This window comes from Gorilla gorilla, chromosome 22 (genome assembly GCF_029281585.2).
Source record: "Gorilla gorilla gorilla isolate KB3781 chromosome 22, NHGRI_mGorGor1-v2.1_pri, whole genome shotgun sequence".
NCBI classification, from domain to species: domain Eukaryota; kingdom Metazoa; phylum Chordata; class Mammalia; order Primates; family Hominidae; genus Gorilla; species Gorilla gorilla.
Genome location: NC_073246.2, coordinates 39,799,275 through 39,816,708, shown reverse-complemented (window position 1 = coordinate 39,816,708; position 17,434 = coordinate 39,799,275). Strand labels below are relative to the sequence as shown.

The following is a 17,434-nucleotide window of genomic DNA, read 5'->3' as shown; positions in this document are numbered from 1 at the left end:
GGCTTCTCTTGTCCCTTGCTGCCTGTCTGCAGGTAATAAACCTACTTCATGTAACTTGCTGTGTGTATGAGTATTCTATCTCGCCAGACTCAGACAAGTAGTAAAATTGCCACCCAAGATGGGCTGAAGTGGTAACCAATGCACAATGAAGCTGCTTCACAGTTACGGTATGTAGCAGTCATAATAATCCTATGCAGCAGGTAATGTTATTATCCCCACTTGTGGTGGGCAATGAGATATGCCCTCCGGATCCCCCTTCCAGTAAGGGCTTGTTGACCTAGCTGCTAGAAGGCTGTTGTAGACTGCATTTTGCTGTCAGGTGCAAAGAGCTGCCTGGCCCAAAGTCATGCCCTTGCCCAACTGATGGACATCCAGTGACTGAGCTGGTGGAGGCCATTTGGAACCAAATCAGGACAACTCCAATGGGCCATTTTAGCTCAGAGCTCCCAGTGAGATCAGCCAAGGCAAGGGTCCTGTGCCCAGTCCTAGTTCATTTCTATCCCTTCCATAGATGTTGATCACACAAACATTACATCCTTTAGAAACGTCCCTAATAAACATTAAGCACACAAAACTTCATCTCCGAGTCTGCTTCCCAAAGAACACTATCTACAACACCATCTTTCAGATAAAATGATAAAGCAGAAAATTCTTGCCTTAACCCATCACTTGGCATAGGTGCTGGGGGCTGAGACTGCCTAAGTATTTGCATCTGGCTTAAGATCACCAAGGATGACCTGGAATTTGGAACTGGACTCTGAACTGTATTTCTAAGAGGGAAGGTAGGTAACGTCCTAGCAGGAGAACTATGTAAGCTTGCGAATGCGGGGCAGGAGCTTCACTTCTGCTGAAAGCAGACAAGATCCAGTAGGTTAATAATTGCTTGTTGTCCAGGGTGGCTATAGGAGGTGACTCACAGAGAGTTGCAATAGCACACAAAAAAAGGAACTTTATCTCATTCTCTCCACCTCATATCCTCATTCCTTAAGAATTTCAGTAGAAAATAAAGAATCTAGGCATTTTAGCAAATGAATGAGAAAGAGCAACATACCAATTTAATTCACTTATTTTGGCCTTGAATGTTTTTGTTGTGCAGATGTCATGCTAATTAGAATTAATTCCAGTAAGAGGTAAAGGAAGATTAACTAGGTTTCATTTATGTAATTTTTGTAATTGTCACCTCCCCTGGTCTTTTGAAATATTATATTCAAAGCTATTATAATTTTCTAAATTGCATTTTAATACATTTTGGGAAGAAGACTATGATTAAAAAGGATATACCTGCTAAACAATGAACTAATAAAACATCACATAAGAAAGAATCTATCAAATAGTCTTCTGACTGCACTTATTTATCAAGCCATGAAATTAAAATAAAAATATATGATTTCAGGACATTCATAAGTATTTATGACTTAAGATTAGTAGAAATGGTGAATGTCATTTTAAAGTGTTAGTATCGGCAAGTCTGTGTGGTCTGCAGGATCCTCAATTCTTGCCTTCTCAGAAGAAAGAATTCGACTGAGGGACATAAGGCAGAGTGAGAAACCGAGGCAAGTTTTACAGCAGGAGTGAAAGTGTATTAAAAAGTTTTAGAGCAGGAACAAAAGGAAGTAAACTACACTTGGAAGAGGGCCAAGTGGGCGACTTGCGAGATCAAGTGCACTGTTTGACCTTTGACTTGGGGTTTTATGCATTGGCATACTTCCCGGGTGTTGTGTGCCTTCTACCCTGATTCTTCTCTTGGGGTGGGCTGTTTGCATGTGCCATGGTCTGCCAGCACTTGAGAGGGGCCACATGTGCAGTGTTTACTGGAGTTGTATGCATGCTCACTTGAGGCGTTCTTCCCTTACCAGCCAAGTGTTCTTAGAAGAAGGTTAGATAACAGTTAAACTGTGCCATTTTGCCTTAGTCCACATGCTTGAACCCACTCACCTAAGTCCTGAGATGTCATCAGGAGGCTGCTGATCACCAGTTTCAGGTGTTTCTATTGGGAGACCACTTTTTCTGGTGCCAGCTGTGACCAATTATTATTGTAGACGGACAGTTTAACAACTGCCTGACCATCACCTGATGGTCTCCTGGCATGCCTGGTGGGGAAGGCCCTCTTCTGCCCTGCTCATGTCTGACTAGCTACCTACTGTAACAAAAATAAGGAAAACGCGTAGGAGATAAAAGTCTATCAAGGGAAAAGGGCATAACTCAATAATTGTTCTAAATTATCCTAAAGTTCTAAAGACCAGCCCCAAAATGCCTCAGAGCTAAAACCCCTCTGAAACCCCCTCCTTAGCAAAAATTCTTAACTTTTTACACCTAGAAATATTTCTTAAGAATTAAGATGTATTTCTTAATACATCTCCAAATTTATAATCAATCAAAGAAATACCAGCAGCTGTTTACAGATATTCCCTAAATAAGAGACATGAATGAAATCCATTTGAAGTGGCTACTGCTGTCTGTGGTATATACCCTGGGGTTCATTGTCATGCACTGAGAAAGAATTCGGCACACAGACACAGGTGGGTGGGTTAAGGAGCAGAAAGTGTAATAGAAGAAAGGAGAGAGGAGGGGAAAGCAGCTCCTCACGAGCAAGAGACACGTGGAAAAGGGAGAAGGTAGAGGACCGCAGCAGATTTTATAGGCAGGCTGGAGAAGGCGGTGTCTGATTTACAGAGGGCTCACAGGTTGGTTCACTCAGGTATGATGTCTACATAGTGTGCTGGGAAGGCTAGTTGCCCCACCCTAATCTTCTTATGCAAATGGACTTTCCAGTTGATTGGCACCATCTGTCTGCTCGTTTACAGTACACGTGGCTAACAGAGACGGGAAGATGGGACCGCCATATTTAACATCTTTAGTCCTTAGTTCCTGCCCGCATTCACCTGTGCAAGCTCCCAGTTTGCAGGCTGCTCTCTTAGAAAATTATTTGGGGCTGATTTTCATTAAAAAGAAAAGCCTTACCTGGGACTCCCATACCCTTACTATCTGCCTAAGTAATTGCTTCTTAACTCCTATATCACATTCAGTACACTGGAAGTACAAATGTAAAATAGAATAATTTTAACACTTATCTCTTGATACTCTTTAAGATGTCCTTTTATAGACAAAAGAAATTTTTTAAAATTTATGTTCCCATCTCTGCATTTTAAATATGTTGTTTATCTGCGGTAGGGTTTTTGTGGAGAGAGCAGGCAGGGGAGTGAAACTGAAAAAGAACTAGGTCTCTTAACAGTTAGACCGACAACAGCTAAGGTCTTAAATCTAAAACAAGTACTGGCCCAAGGGTGGAGACCAAAAACTCCCAACCATCTTAGTTCTGGTGTCAGCCTGTCTAAGGCAAGGCCAGATCTACACATGGGCCAAGAAGATAGAATGGTTTATAAATTGCCGCAATCAATGACAGAGAAAAACAAGATTACCCAAAACAAATGACACCCCGTCAAGATAATTTAGTTTGTTAATTTTACTAGCTAATAAGTCTCCATTACAGCTTTATATGTGGGAGACAAACCAGTCTCATCTGTATGACATAATCAATCAATTATAAAAGTCACTGTGAGATTTGGAGCACTGATTTACCCTGAAAGATCTTCTCCCCCAGGCCTTGCCTTCACCTGAAATCATAAAATAGATATATAAGTGAGATTTCAGACAAGCTAAACACAATGTAGTTTGAGAGACCGGGCTCTCAGGAGCTCAGAGGAGCCACAATTTGCAGCTCTGAAGCACAGCTCGACTGATTTTCAGATGTGGCCGCAGTCTCTTAGTTACACCCATGCAGATCACTTTATCGGAACTCTACAGAATAAATGAAAGAATTCAGTTAAGCCAATTGTTCTTGTCTCTGGTGTTAATCAAATCGCAGGCTGTGTTAATGGGATCCATCTCATTCAACACATGCTCTTATGCCATTCACAAAGTGCTATTGCCCACATCACCCCGGCAGCTGTTTCAAGTAAGGGAGTTTTCAAAGTATTTGAAGGAGACAAATAGGTTACTTCCAACTCTTGACTTTCTTATTTAGTCTAATATCTTGTAAGAAAGATACTTTGCGAAATCATTCTACTGGTAAAACTATATATCATCAAAATTAGCAGGCATACCCATAGCAGCTTCACAGATTAAACAGAATGCCCTTTACACAGCTATAGTCAACATGGGTTGTTCTTTTAATGTTCTAAGGCTGTGTCCACCGAAATCCTGCATCTTGCATTTGTATTCCTGGTCTCTCAGGGATTGTTTGGTTCAGTTGTTCTTTGTTTATTTCTAACACTATCACTAGATCCAGCAGGCATTGTGGAGCACGTATTACACATACTACAGATATTACACATACTCATATCTTCTGTATATGGGATATATGACTCAGAAGTAATAGCAAGTCAGATTACAACCTCTTAGGGAAAATCAACAGCAAATACAAGCTCACAGGCTGTGTGTACGGTTGACTTTTACATGACTTTGGATGCAAATTGACACAAGCACCTCTCCATATTACAGTCATTTTTAGAGGGCAGACAGCATTCTTGAGGGGACCTGAATTGCTAGGCAATTAAAATGTATGTATGTAGAATAAAATAATCTTGGAAATAAGAGGTTTCCGTAAGCCTTCTCTCTAAAATAAGGTCACCTTCTTTGAGGTAGAGATTCTGTGCCTTGTGGAAGGAAAGCCACTTCATAAAGCAGCACAAGAATAGCCAGTTATTGAAAGGGCCATTATAAAATTACTAGCCAATGGTATTCGCTGCTCTTACAATTTGTCAATCCATTCATCCCTAGGAAAAAGACAGCATAAAAGAGTTCTGTTCATAGGTAGAAGCAATTTATGGGAAGGCTTTAGAAATTCAGAACCATTGTTTTTGATGACCATAAGAAAAAGAGGGGGTGCAAGAGGGGAGCACTATGAGGGGCCCCTGGAATAACAGCACAAAGCAAGTTAGATTCAAAGAGTGGAGTAGACCTTTGTCTAAGGGGCTTATCCTGACAAATTCAACTTTGAAGGCAGCCTGGGTCATTCTTGGAAAAGGCCATTCTTTGTCTCCAGTGACCCCAGAGACATCATATAAGGGTGGGGTGATGATGCAGCAGTCGGGACCAGGTCCCAGTTGCAGTGGACAGGACAGAAGGGACTGAATGGGGCAGCAGGCTGGGGCGCCACCAGGTGCAAGCAAAGCTCAGGGATACGGCCCCTCCCCTCCGTCCCGGCTGCTCGCTGCGCCCCCTCTGGACGGTGCAGGCTCCGGCTCCCGCGCCGGGGCTGCCTCTCACGGATTTCAGCCCGGTGGGAGGCAGTGCCCAGAGCCTCTTTTTCCTTATCTCACAAAACCCTAAAAGCCGAACCCCTACAACCAGCAGACAAAACTGCTCCCCGAGCTTCGGCTGTTTCCTGCTTTCCAGGCGTTTCTCCGGGAATAACTTACTTAGTGGCACGGGGAGAAAGGTTGGGACTGGGGGGTCGGGGACCGAAACCCAAAAGATTCCCCCAGCATGGAGCACCCACGTTTCCAGTGTCGTGTTGGAGTGGCGGGGGATGCACGTTGGTTTGTGCCCAGCCCGCCCCCACCATGCCCGGTCCTCGGCGCGCTGACACGCTAGCTAGCATGGGCGGCGGGGTGGGCGTCTCTGGGTCTGTGGCTCTGTCCTGCTCGCCCCCGCCCCTTCCTCCCGGACCGCGCCGGCGCTGTGCGGCCTTTTCCCCAGCACGCGGCGCTGCGCTCGCTTTTATCTCGGAGCCGCGTCGCTTCGTGCGCTGCCAGCGGGGCTCAGCCAGTCGGCTGGAATTGAGTAGCATTCATTGAATCTGCGGATTTCATGACGTCTCTCTGCGTGGTCCACCACTTTTCTCCTAACCGGGGATTTTTTTCTTCTGCCACTCTTATCTTTCCCCACTTCATTCCACCCAGTCTCCCTCCCCCGTCCCTGCCCAAACGCGCGCCCCTCCGCCCCTCCTTTGGCCCCAGCGCCCAACCCTGCTCTCCGCGCTCGGCCAGAGGGAGCCAGTCCGGAGACGGCCGCACCTGGCTGGAGAGGCTGGGCGGGCGGAGGGGTGGAGACCCGCGGACGCCGGGAAGCCGGACCTGGAGCCGGAGCAGCCGCGAGCAGAATGGAGTCTCCTAACAGCCTCTCGGGGCTGATGTGAAATTTGACCATCTGATTCCAGTTTTTTTCTTTTCCTTTTCTTTTTTGCATTTCCTTCCCTCGCCATCCGTCGTGTAGTGAATTGTTCAGTCTTGCTCCGTTTCAAGAGAGGAGATCATGATTGAGTGAAGCCACCCCGTCCGCAGCCAGGTAAGCGGTGCGCTGAGCTGCTCGCAGGCGAGGAGCTGGCGTCCACCTGAGCGAGGCGTTCCGTGCTCTCGGGTCCCCGCGTCCCCTTCCCCAGCTCCGCCGTCGCCGCAGGCATCTCCACTCTCATGAGAAACATTGTGCCCAAGTCAGCCGAAAGGCGAGGGAGAAGCCGGTTACATAACAGAAGGGGAATCTGTTTCGTACGGTTTTCATTAGCGACTGAAACTCGCACGGGGGGCGGGGGGAGGAGGGGTCTGCATCCCTGGGCTCGCAGAAACCCAGGCAGTTATTGCAGACATCATTTCAACATCCGCTGGCAAAGACTAAATGCACTGATTAACTGACAGGTGCGGCTTGTGATGTAGTCATTTACAGTTGGGAAAAGCCTATTGTCTTTGTGGAAGGCAGTCTTGTTCTGCTTTGCATGGAGAGGAGAGGAGACAACACGAGAGGGAGGAAAAGTGAGGGTTGGGAGAAACATGCGGAGAATGGGAAACAGAATACTGTAACTCCTAACTGTTCTCTATCCTTAAAACCGAAGATGTGCTAGCATGACTAAAAACAGTGAATAGGAAGATCTCCCTAGGAGTAAACTGAATTATTTTGTAATAGGAAGGGAAGAAAAAACGCTTTAGATAAAATGAGATGTGTGTGGCATTTAGAGGACTGGGTGGCTGTAGATATTTGCTTCCCTGTGGATATATTTTCATTGTCATCAAAACATTAAGCTTGGATTAGTTTTTAAGTGAAATAACATCAGTATTCCCAAAACCCAATAAAAGCCCAGTGGATCCACAGGTACATCTGTTGTACTAGGTGCAATATGGAGAGATTGTCAGGGGGAAAATATATCTTAATAGAAACAGCCACAGAGATAGGGTGAGGTTAGTGGAGAAACAAAATACCAGAATTTTCCAAAGAATTCCGCCTCCAACCCCCAAAAAAAGGAAGAGAAAAAAAAACCCCACAACTCCAGTGTTTGGGAGTTGGAGATGTATTATATGTTTAGAGTGTTTCCCAACTGCTGTTATCCAAAGTCTGTCGGTCCCGGGGAGCCCCACGGTACAGGGAGCAATGCCACATCCTGCTAGCCCTGTTCCCTGCCTGCCTTTCTTTTGCTGAAAATAAAACGGAAAAGGGTGATGCCCAGGAACTGCTTAGGGAGAAAAAAGGGCTTGCTACAGTCAGGGCTGAGCTAACTGAGCTTCGCCCATTTTGCCTGGAGAAAGAAAAAGAGCTCGAGTCTCCATGGCGACCCAGGTGGGAGGGGAGACCGCAGCTCCAGTTACAGGGGAAAAAAATTGGACAAAACTTTCCCGGCTCCAGGCAAAGGAATACGCCAGCCGCGTGCCCTGTGGCGGGTCCCAGGGCATCGGTTGTGCCCAACTCCCTGACGGCGACGCTCGAGAGGGCGCCCAGAGCTGGCGGGGTGCCCCTGAAACCTCCCGAAAGTTGCCTGGGGGCCGCCGAGGTGGTGGTTCCCCAGCGGGTTCCGGATTCAGCACCAAGGCCAGAGCCCAGGCGCCGAGGGTGCAGCCTCACCTGTCTGCAGCCCCCAGCATTAGCAGTACCCACTCCTTTGGTCGCTGGAGGTCAATCACTTTCTATAAATAAATGAGTCTTTGGCTCGTGCAGAATCTGGATATCAAATTACCCACGGAATTACGTGAGGCAAAGAAGCTTGCAAATCATCCATTTTATGCATGGCGGTGCATCAGAGGACCTATTCAGAATCAAGAACACTGGGACAGGGAAAGACCTGAGCTGAACTGAGAGTGGAGACAGGATTCTGTCGTCAGGGGGAGAAAACGGACGCGCGCGCGCACAGACACACACACACACACACACACACACACACACACACACACACACACACACACACACACACACACCGATCCGCCTCTGACGAGGGTTGCTAGTTTCAGCTGAGTCCCTTTGCTTTCAAAAGCATGCATCCCTTGCCCTCTCACGCTCTTCTCTTTAACTTTTTGTTGGGCATAGATGGCAGAAGGGAGCTGTGGAAGCACCCTGGTCAGCGAGAGGCCAGCCAACCAAGTTTGTTCGTTCGTTCTTTCTTTCTTTCTTTCTTTCTTTCTTTTTTAGACGGAGTCTCGCTGTGTCACCCAGGCTAGAGTGCAGTGGCTCGATCTCGGCTCACTGCAACCTCTGCCTCCCGGTTTCAAGCGATTCTCCTACCTCAGCCTCCTGAGTAGCTGGGATTACAGGCGCGCACCACCACACGTGGCTAATTTTTGTATCTTCAGTAGAGACGGGGTTTCACCATGTTGGTCAGGCTGGTCTCGAACTCATGATGTTGTGATCCGCCTGCCTCATCCTCCCAGAGTGCTGGGATTACAGGCGTGAGCCACCGTATCCGGCCCAACCAAGTTCTTTCTAAGGGTCCTAGGACTGAAGAGGGTGGAGATATAGTTTCCTCTCGGTCTAGAACTGGAAGGAATCAAAACAAGGCTGGTGAGCTTCCGGAAAGGAGAGAGAGTTTGTTAGCAAGATGAGAGCCAGTGATCACATCTTTAAGCCTGCGTGCGAGCAAGGTGGCTACATTTCCTAGGTTGCAGGCGTAGGAAACCGAGAGGAGTCACTTCTCTTAATACAAACAAGGAAGAAACTGCAGGAGGGGAGGATTTATTACCATTCAAGTTCTATTTCAACATTCATACAGGGAAAACAGGTAAGTCCATCAAGCCCTTCTGCTCTCACTTTACCAGAAGCTGGTCTTTGCCCTGCTCTCATCCTTGGTAGTAGGTCCCCCAGCACCACCACTGTCACTGATATGAAGAGGAAAAATAATACAGGAAGATGACAGTCATATTTGAAATAGAATGCCTGTAAGAGTGCCATCCAGGTGTTACAAGGTATAGTTTGAATTGCAGAGCCCAGTCAAGGTTCGGCAACTGGTTGGAAATGTTGATAAAGCTTCAACAATATCCCTGGCTGCTTTCCTGTTTTGTGGATGCACTTGTGCATGAGGTCTTGAGCTGGTTCTGGTTTGTTATTTTTAATGGTAGACAAGATATGATCCTGGTTTTCCTTGCTGGGCTTTCCAAGTGTGACATGTTGTTTCTAAAGATATTGCATGCTGAGCACTCAGGATGTGGTTAAAGCAGTGTGTTTCTACCTTCCAGTCTTTTCAAATGATTGCTAGTGAAGACAGAGCAATCTATTTCAAACCTAAGCAAAAGGATGAGTTATTACACTATTTCTTACATTTCAGTTCCTGATAGGTATTGACAAGTTTATCCATAATTTAGTTTATGAAAGGGTTGCTACCTAAAGTAGAAGAAGTGACACGTGGAGTATTAAACAACGCAGCTGTTCCTTGGCCTTGTTCCATCTGATATTATCAGCAGAAGGGAAGTAGACATTCATTATGAGGATGAAGCTATACAAGAATATAGACTGTTAGATAAACAAAGTAATGTATTTCTGAGTTCTAAAGTTCAATTTCTCTAATAAATTAAAAAGGGGGGTAGTGTCAATAATCTAGGTATATGAAATTGTTCAGTCAATAATCTTTACTTCTGGTAGTTTCCATGCTCACATATTCAGTGCTTATTCACCGAACTATGACTTGCTTTCTTCCTAGGTGGCTAATTGATTAACAAAGTGTCACTATGCCCTTTTCAGTCAATAGCATACTCCAAAATAATTGGTTTACTCATTTCAAGTAAGATTTGTTAAGGAGAGCAACTTGTGAAAATTCGCCCCCATTCACTTGATTCCATCTTGCTATTTAAAAAAATCATTTTGATACCTCTTCTAGGTATTGCCTAAACAATAGTTACCTCATCTAGATATTGCCTAAACATTAGTATGTTTTCCTTTGTGTGAGACAGGTCTTTATTTAATACATAGGACTTACATGAACTATTTTCCTTGAGAATATAGAAGGGCTTTTAATTCAGTCTCATATTCCTCCCTATCATCTCAGTCTACCTCTACTTTATAGGGAAAAAAATTAGAATAGTTATTTAAGAAGTTATAGAAAAAATTCATTGGAGATTAAAAATAAAATACCCTTATGGAATCTTAACCCCATTCACTGATTTTCACAGGTAGAAAATGTTGCTGTCCTCAAGGGTTTAATGTTGACCATGTAAACCTTAATGAAAACAAGATAAATGTTCTTTATGGAAAGGCAGGCAGAAAAGGTGAAGCTCTTCTCTTTTTCACCAGTTCTTCCTTTATCAAATGATATGTAAGTAATACGGAAATGGAAATGGACCAGAGATAGGCAGAGTAGGAGGAAGGAAGAAAGTGAGGGGAAAAGGCGGTTACTTATTGCTACCAGCTTTAAACTGACAATACTTTTCAAAGTAAGGTTGGTTTTTCTAAGTTCATTGTATTAGAACTTTAAGTTTGGTGGAATTAAGATGTTTAAATTCAGTGAATTTGGATTTATAGCTTATTGACATGGCATTTCTTGTTTCTTCATTTTATCTTCAATAATTGGCATTTAAGTACCAAAAGAGAATTGATTCACTCTGGAGTTTTACAAAATTATTAACTTTGGTAATACCATTAAGGGGGAAATTGACAGTTAAGTTGAAAAATCATCAAAACACTTTTGTTGAGTTAGAGTTTTCTTTTTAATTTTAGTGAAAGTATTTGGAGAGATAGAAGAATAAAATGTAGCTGTTTAGGATAAAAATACATTTTGAAGTGCATTTTAAATAATTATTTCTAGAAATAATTAGGCTCCAATAAAAAGAAGAGATAATCACAATTGCAGTTAGTGCTCTAATGGTATTCTGAATTTCCTCTGGCAAAGTACTGGAATATACATATACTTGTTATCATTTTAATAACATTAAATAATAGTGAAATTATTTTTCTCAAAGAGCGGTCTCATCATTAAAAGAATAGTCTGTATCCTCTCTAAACTATAGCTTTGATCTAATCATACCTGCTAATCAGTTGTAAATGTTCATTTATTTATTTGTTACTAAATTGAATCACCGTTTAAACAAAACCTCAGAGAATGATTTTGTGCAGTGTGCAATGTTCGAATGGTCATTCAGATCTGATTTTATATGGAATGCAGTAAGGCCATCAATCAATTTTCCCAATTACAATGGGTAAAGTTAACCCTGAATTTTAACCAAGTGAGTAATTTATGTCTATACAAATGTATCCAAGTCAGATTAAACCCATTATCTCCTTGAGTCTCATGCTTCTCATTTTTTCTGTATGGCTGTGCTTAGGACCAGGAATCATACAGTACTGGTGATTCTTTTAGTGAATAGATTTTGGCTAACATGTATCACCGGTCTTATTCCCAGTCACAGAGATGTGGTTTCCGACATGAAATCCTTACAAAAGGAACCAGAAAGTGCATCTGTGGCTAAAAAGATCCATGTCCTTGCCAACAACTGTTCTGTAGGACTAAATCTGAAGGTATTATATGCAATGTGAGAGACATATCTATAAATCAAGTTTAAATCCTGTGGCAGTTTCCTCTTTAAACTTACAGACATCTACTTTTTTCTTATCCAGGATAAGAATTGATTTTTTTCATGATGCTTTAAATTTCTCTTGTATCATCTCGCAGGAACTTGTGCAAGTTTGACAATGTGCTTGGTAGGCGGTGTTGCTCCGTGATTAAGAGCACAGGCTCTGGTGTTTCTCACTAACTGAATCTGCATCAAGGTCTAGGTGTATCTGTCCATTTTGGCCGAGTTTGGGGCAGTAACAGCAACCCCAGCATCTCAGTGGCTTACAAAACAAAGGCGTATTATTCTCTGGAGCACTGTGCCTCTGCTGGTCAGCTGTGGCTCTGCTCCTGTGACTTCATTCTGGAATTCAAGATCAAGAATTGGTCTGGAACACTCTATCCCAGTATCAGAGGAAAAGGAGACTCCCAAGTTAAGCAATGGCCCTTAACATTCCTGCTCAGACATGGCACAAGTTATCCACTCACATTCCATTGACCAGACAATTCACATGTCACACCAGTGTCAATGATCAATGGGAAGGAGGTGTATATTTCTCCCACAGTGAAGCACTGCAAGCCGTGCAGCAACAGGTAGAGACATCTAATCTTTCAGGGAGGGAAGAGAATAATTGGAGGCAATAATATGATCCACTATGCTAACTGTGTGACCTTAATCAACTTTATGCCTTGCTTTCCCTATCATAAAATAATAACAATAAGAGTAATAATAACAACATATACCTAAGAGATGTTATGAGGATTCATGTGATAATGTAAGTAAAGTTCTTAGCACAGGCCAGGAGCGGTGGCTTACACATGTAATCTCAGCACTTTAGGAGGCCGAGGCGGGTGGATCACTTGAGGCCAGGAGATGACTTGAGACCAGCCTGGCCAAAGTGGCAAAACCCCATCTCTACTAAAAATACAAAAATCAGCCAGGTGTGGAGGCACATGCCTGTAGTCCCAGCGCTACTCAGGAGGCTGAGGCACAAGAATTGCTTGAACCCAGGAGGCAGATGTTGCAGTGAGCTGAGATCACACCACTGCACTCCAGCCTGGGTGAGAGGGAGACTCTGTCTCCAAAAAAAAAAAAAAAAAGTTCTTTGTACAGTGTCCAGCACAAAGTAGGCACTTTAAAAATAGCAGATGTTGTTATTCATTTATTGCAATGTGGCATTAACTTCAGTTCTTGATGAGCCTGTGTATACTATATTAATTAGAAAGTTCTTGAAACAGAAAATATCTAAATCTCACTAATTTAACAAAATAGAAGATTTCTTTCATTCACATAAATCTAATTGGTTGATGCCGTACAAGGACCCAGGCTGAGGGACACTTTGTCATCTTTAGTACATGGCTTCTAAGATCTCCTGAGTGGTGATATCCAACTAGCAGACAAGGAAAGAGGGAGAGTAGATGATTATGTAGAAGATTTTAATGATCCGGGCCTAGAAGTAATGTATATCACTCCTATTCATATTCTATGGTCATACCTAACTGCAAGAGTAGCTGCAAATTGTAGTTCAGCTCTATATCCAGGAGGAGGGGAAACTGGTAGGGTGAACACACTGGAGTCTTTGGTATGCATGCCCAATATAAATGTCTGGCAGCAAAGAAATACAGCTAATGTGAATCAGGATAGAGTAAGGCAGAGGAAATGATTTGTCCCAGTGGTGAAAAGATTCCTGGTAGAGACAATATTTCCTGGTGCCCTTGAATCATTCTTTAGTGGTGTATTTTTTTTAAATAAATTAGTTGGGATATGTTGACTTTGGAGTAGGTGTAGATGATTCTTAACAAAAGAGATGCAAATACATATTGTTTGATTTCTGTTAGCTGATCTGTTAAAGTAGACACAAAGGAGAAAAGCCAACTTCACAACCCATGCTCAAAAGCAATGTTCTAATCTTGACAGTTACACTCACACTGTGTCTAAGAATGCTGAAGAATTAGATGCTGTCTTCTAATATCTGGCACTTGCTGTTGACTAGCAATTTGCATTTTGTTTTAAATCCCCTAAATGTCCATAGGCTAGACACATGCTGTAAGTTTAGGTTGAATTAGTCTACTAATAGTCATTGTTTTCCTGAAAATAGACCATGTAATTTGTAAGTAGTGTTTGAGAACCTCTGCTTCCCTCAAGGAGAAAACTTGGAAACTAAGTTCCATACCTTTTCACTAGAAGCAAAAGAACAGCTTTAATGCCAAACTTACAACCTAGAAAAGAGAAATGTCAGGGAGAAATATCTGAGAAGACTGAGAGGAAGAACCAGAAGAAACAGAGTGGTGATCCATAATACTTCCGGTTCTCTTACATCGTTTTCATTTCCCTAACTCAGATATCACAGCCACATACATTCATGCAGGGGAAAACATTATCAAACTGAAACAGTAAATACCAGTAATGCATGTTAATCCTTCCATGGGGCAGTAATACTGGATTAGAAAACTCTTGACCTCTTCAAATATCTTGCCATTCCAAAGTAACTAATGTCTCATAGTGGAACTTCTGTTTAATGAAGAGAATGTTTTTAAGGACAGGATTTATTTCACTGCCACATTCAATCATTTCGATTTAAAAGGGATATAATCCAACAATCTATGTGCAGAAGGGAATAGGCAGGACAGTACATGAGTCCAAACCATGTAATATTAGAGTAGATGAAAGAATTAGGAGTGTTTTCCCTGGAGAATATGTGGGGGAGGAGGCATGATAGTTGTTTTCAGGCATCTTGATATTTGAAGATGAAGGAAGGATTATAATTGTTCTGCTGGGCTCTAAGGGATAAAAGTGGGACCCAGCAGTGGAAGCTACAAAGTGACATATTTTGGTTCAATATAAGAAAGCATTTTCAGTAGTCAGAGCGGGGCAGAGGTAATGTGATCTGTCTTCTCTGCATTTACACAGCTCTGAATTCTTTGTCACTAGAAGCATAAAGAAGCTGAGAGAGCTAGGAACTGGGGTTGGAGTGTATGTATTTCAAAGTCTCTGCCAACACAGAGCACTTCTAATGGCTATGAGAGAAGCAGTGCCCTTCAGGCTCAGTCAACAAATCAGACTGGACCTCACCACTCTATGGGGCCATTGCTTTATGACTGAGGGAGCCATCATTTCTCTATAAAAGAAATGAATCACATTTAACCAAAAATGACATCTCAGTCCCTACACGAACCTTGTGTCTATGAGAGCAGGTCTGGAATGCAGTAATCATATGAATAAGCAGCATCACATGACTAAGAGGCAGGGTACAGGACTCACTGCTCATGGAAAAGCTTTACCCTTGCTTTTTGTTGTCAACACACTACCTTCAGTCAAAAGACAAGGAATGAAATCTCTCTTTGGAGGTTTTTGCATCACCTTACAACCTTTTCAGAGCCAAGACTCCACGATGAGTTAGGCAGAGCACACTTCAGATTTTTAGACATCTCTAACATGCAAAATATAGTGCTACTAACATATAATTCCTCCTCTCAAGAAATCTAGTTTCAATAATGGCAACGAATGGGGTAGATTCCTTCCTCTTCAGCTGTCTCCCGAGGTCTCACCAGTCAATACCCTAAACATATTCACCCTCTTAAATTTTCATTAGCCCTCCTTGGGTGGCTGGGCCCACAGCAGTTAAGCATATAAAGAGAGGGCAGAAAGAGGACGGCAAATAAAGAACCTATGACATTATGTGTTGTCATTGGAAGAGAGGCTGCATTAGGTGGCCCTCTTTTTTAATCAGCACTCAAGGAGTGTTGGGCCCAAGCCCACACTCCACATGTCTCCTTGACTGGCCACAGGTGGGGGTCTCTGTGGACAAAAGGAGGCATCAGAGCTGGTGAAAGTCAGCTGAGGTCAGTGGTTCCCATAGTGTGTCCCTGAACCAGCAGCAGCATCACCAGGGAGCTGGCTACAAATGCAAATTCTCAAGCTCACCCCTCCGATCTACTGGATCAGGAACCCTGAGGACAGGGCCAATCATCTGCCCATCCCCTCCAGGGATTCTGATGCACTCTAAAGAGTGGGAGCTACTGGCTTAGGTTTTCCTCAGATCTGCTTTACGGAGGAACCCAGACACAATGCCCCTTCTCACGCCCTTCTTCCCACAATAAAGACCTCCAAGTCCAGGCTCATGCAAGAGCCAGGTAGGGTCACAACTAGAGATGGAATGCCAGAATGCCCACTGCAGAGGCAGATTTAACCTGGACTCAATGTCTAGGAGGGAAAAACAGCAAAAACAAAAAGCTTTTGGTCCATCAGAAAAAATACTCATGATCACACTAAGTTGCAAAGATTATGAGCACAAAGCAAGGGCTTCTCTGTTATGCAGGTTATTTAAATAAACTGCTTAGTATTTTGGAATTATAGTTAATCCATCCTGAAGTTTATTTGTTCTTTTCAAAATTAATAGTCTCATTTATTATCCTTTAAATAAAAGATGCTATCAGTGAATAAGAATTTTGTACTCTTGAGAAAAGCCATATTAAGAAAATCCAATAGAGGGCTTATCACAGCAGACCTTCATGCAGTCAAGTGAGGAATAGTTATAACTATATAACATTTACTTTCATTCTAAACATCTCCTGACCACCTTCATATTGCCAGAAATTGGCGTTTCATAGCTATGTCCAGAATTGTCTTAGCTTCTTGGGTTAGTCAGTTGACAAATCTCTGCTAAGTACCTACTACCTAAAGAAGACAAGGGGACATAGGAAAAAAAAATGCCCTGATTTCAGTTCCCAGAGGCCTTAAACTTAGAAAATGAGAGTATTGGTGAAACAATAATGTACACAAAGAAGCATAGCATTACACAAGAGAATGGTGCTAGACTTTAAGTGAGGGAGGAGAACATTAATAAGGGCTGGTATCGGCAGAAAACATCCAGGGATGTGGGGAAATGTGAAGGAGTCTTGGAAGAACAGTAGCGTTTTGGTGCTTAGTAAGGTTTTCCCAGGAGAAAGGAGGGCTTTCCAATGAGGAACCCACCTATAGGTTGGTGCAAAAGTAATTGCGGTTTTGCCATTACATATATATAGGGTGTATTGGCAATGAGGATTGATCAGGCAGGGGTATGGTCTACCACACCATGGAAATCAGAGCGCCACGCATCGGCATGGTACATGAGCTCACAGCTCTTGGAAAAGTGACTGCTTTGATTGGGGGCAAGTGGGAGGAAATACAGGAATTTTAATCTGGCAGTCATGAGCAAGACAGAGTTAAATACTGGGATTAGGACACACAGCTAGGACACTGATCAGAAGGCAAGAAGCCCTAAGCATGTGTGAAGCAGTAAATGAGTAATAGAAAAATGGACCTGCTTTAGTGTCATCAGTGGTGCTGAGAGCAGATAATCACTCATGAGCCAAGAGAGCAGGCTGATGATGGATTCCACCCAAAGAAAGCTCTCACACCACACTGCATGGGCCAGAGGGAGCGCACGTGGCTGCAGTCCAGGCGCAGAGTGTTGAGGTTGTTCCAGTGAATAAATAGCGGTGCTGGGCAGAGAGCTAGGTGAGCTGCTGCAGCAGCCAGATAGGGGCTGTGGTGTCTTGTCACTTTCATGTGCAAGGTTTTGGCTGGCAGAGTTTAAGAGCATGTTTTTGGGGATTTGCTGTGAATGGGAAACTTGTTCATCCTGAATATGATGAGACCATTTTATTTTGTGATCTGGAGCAGAGAGTAGACAAGACTCCTTTTTTTCTCCTGTG

General features: G+C 43.3%; 1 protein-coding gene across 1 annotated transcript in view; it reads left to right on the top strand.

Moving 5' to 3' along the window:
- Positions 1 to 5,248: 5,248 nt before the first annotated feature.
- Positions 5,249 to 17,434, top strand: part of KCNJ6 (potassium inwardly rectifying channel subfamily J member 6) — a 305,527-nt gene continuing 293,341 nt past the window's right edge. Inside the window, exon 1 of the mRNA XM_004062781.5 lies at positions 5,249 to 6,288. The gene's annotated coding sequence lies outside the window, so the exon portion shown is untranslated. The remainder of the gene's footprint in view (positions 6,289 to 17,434) is intronic.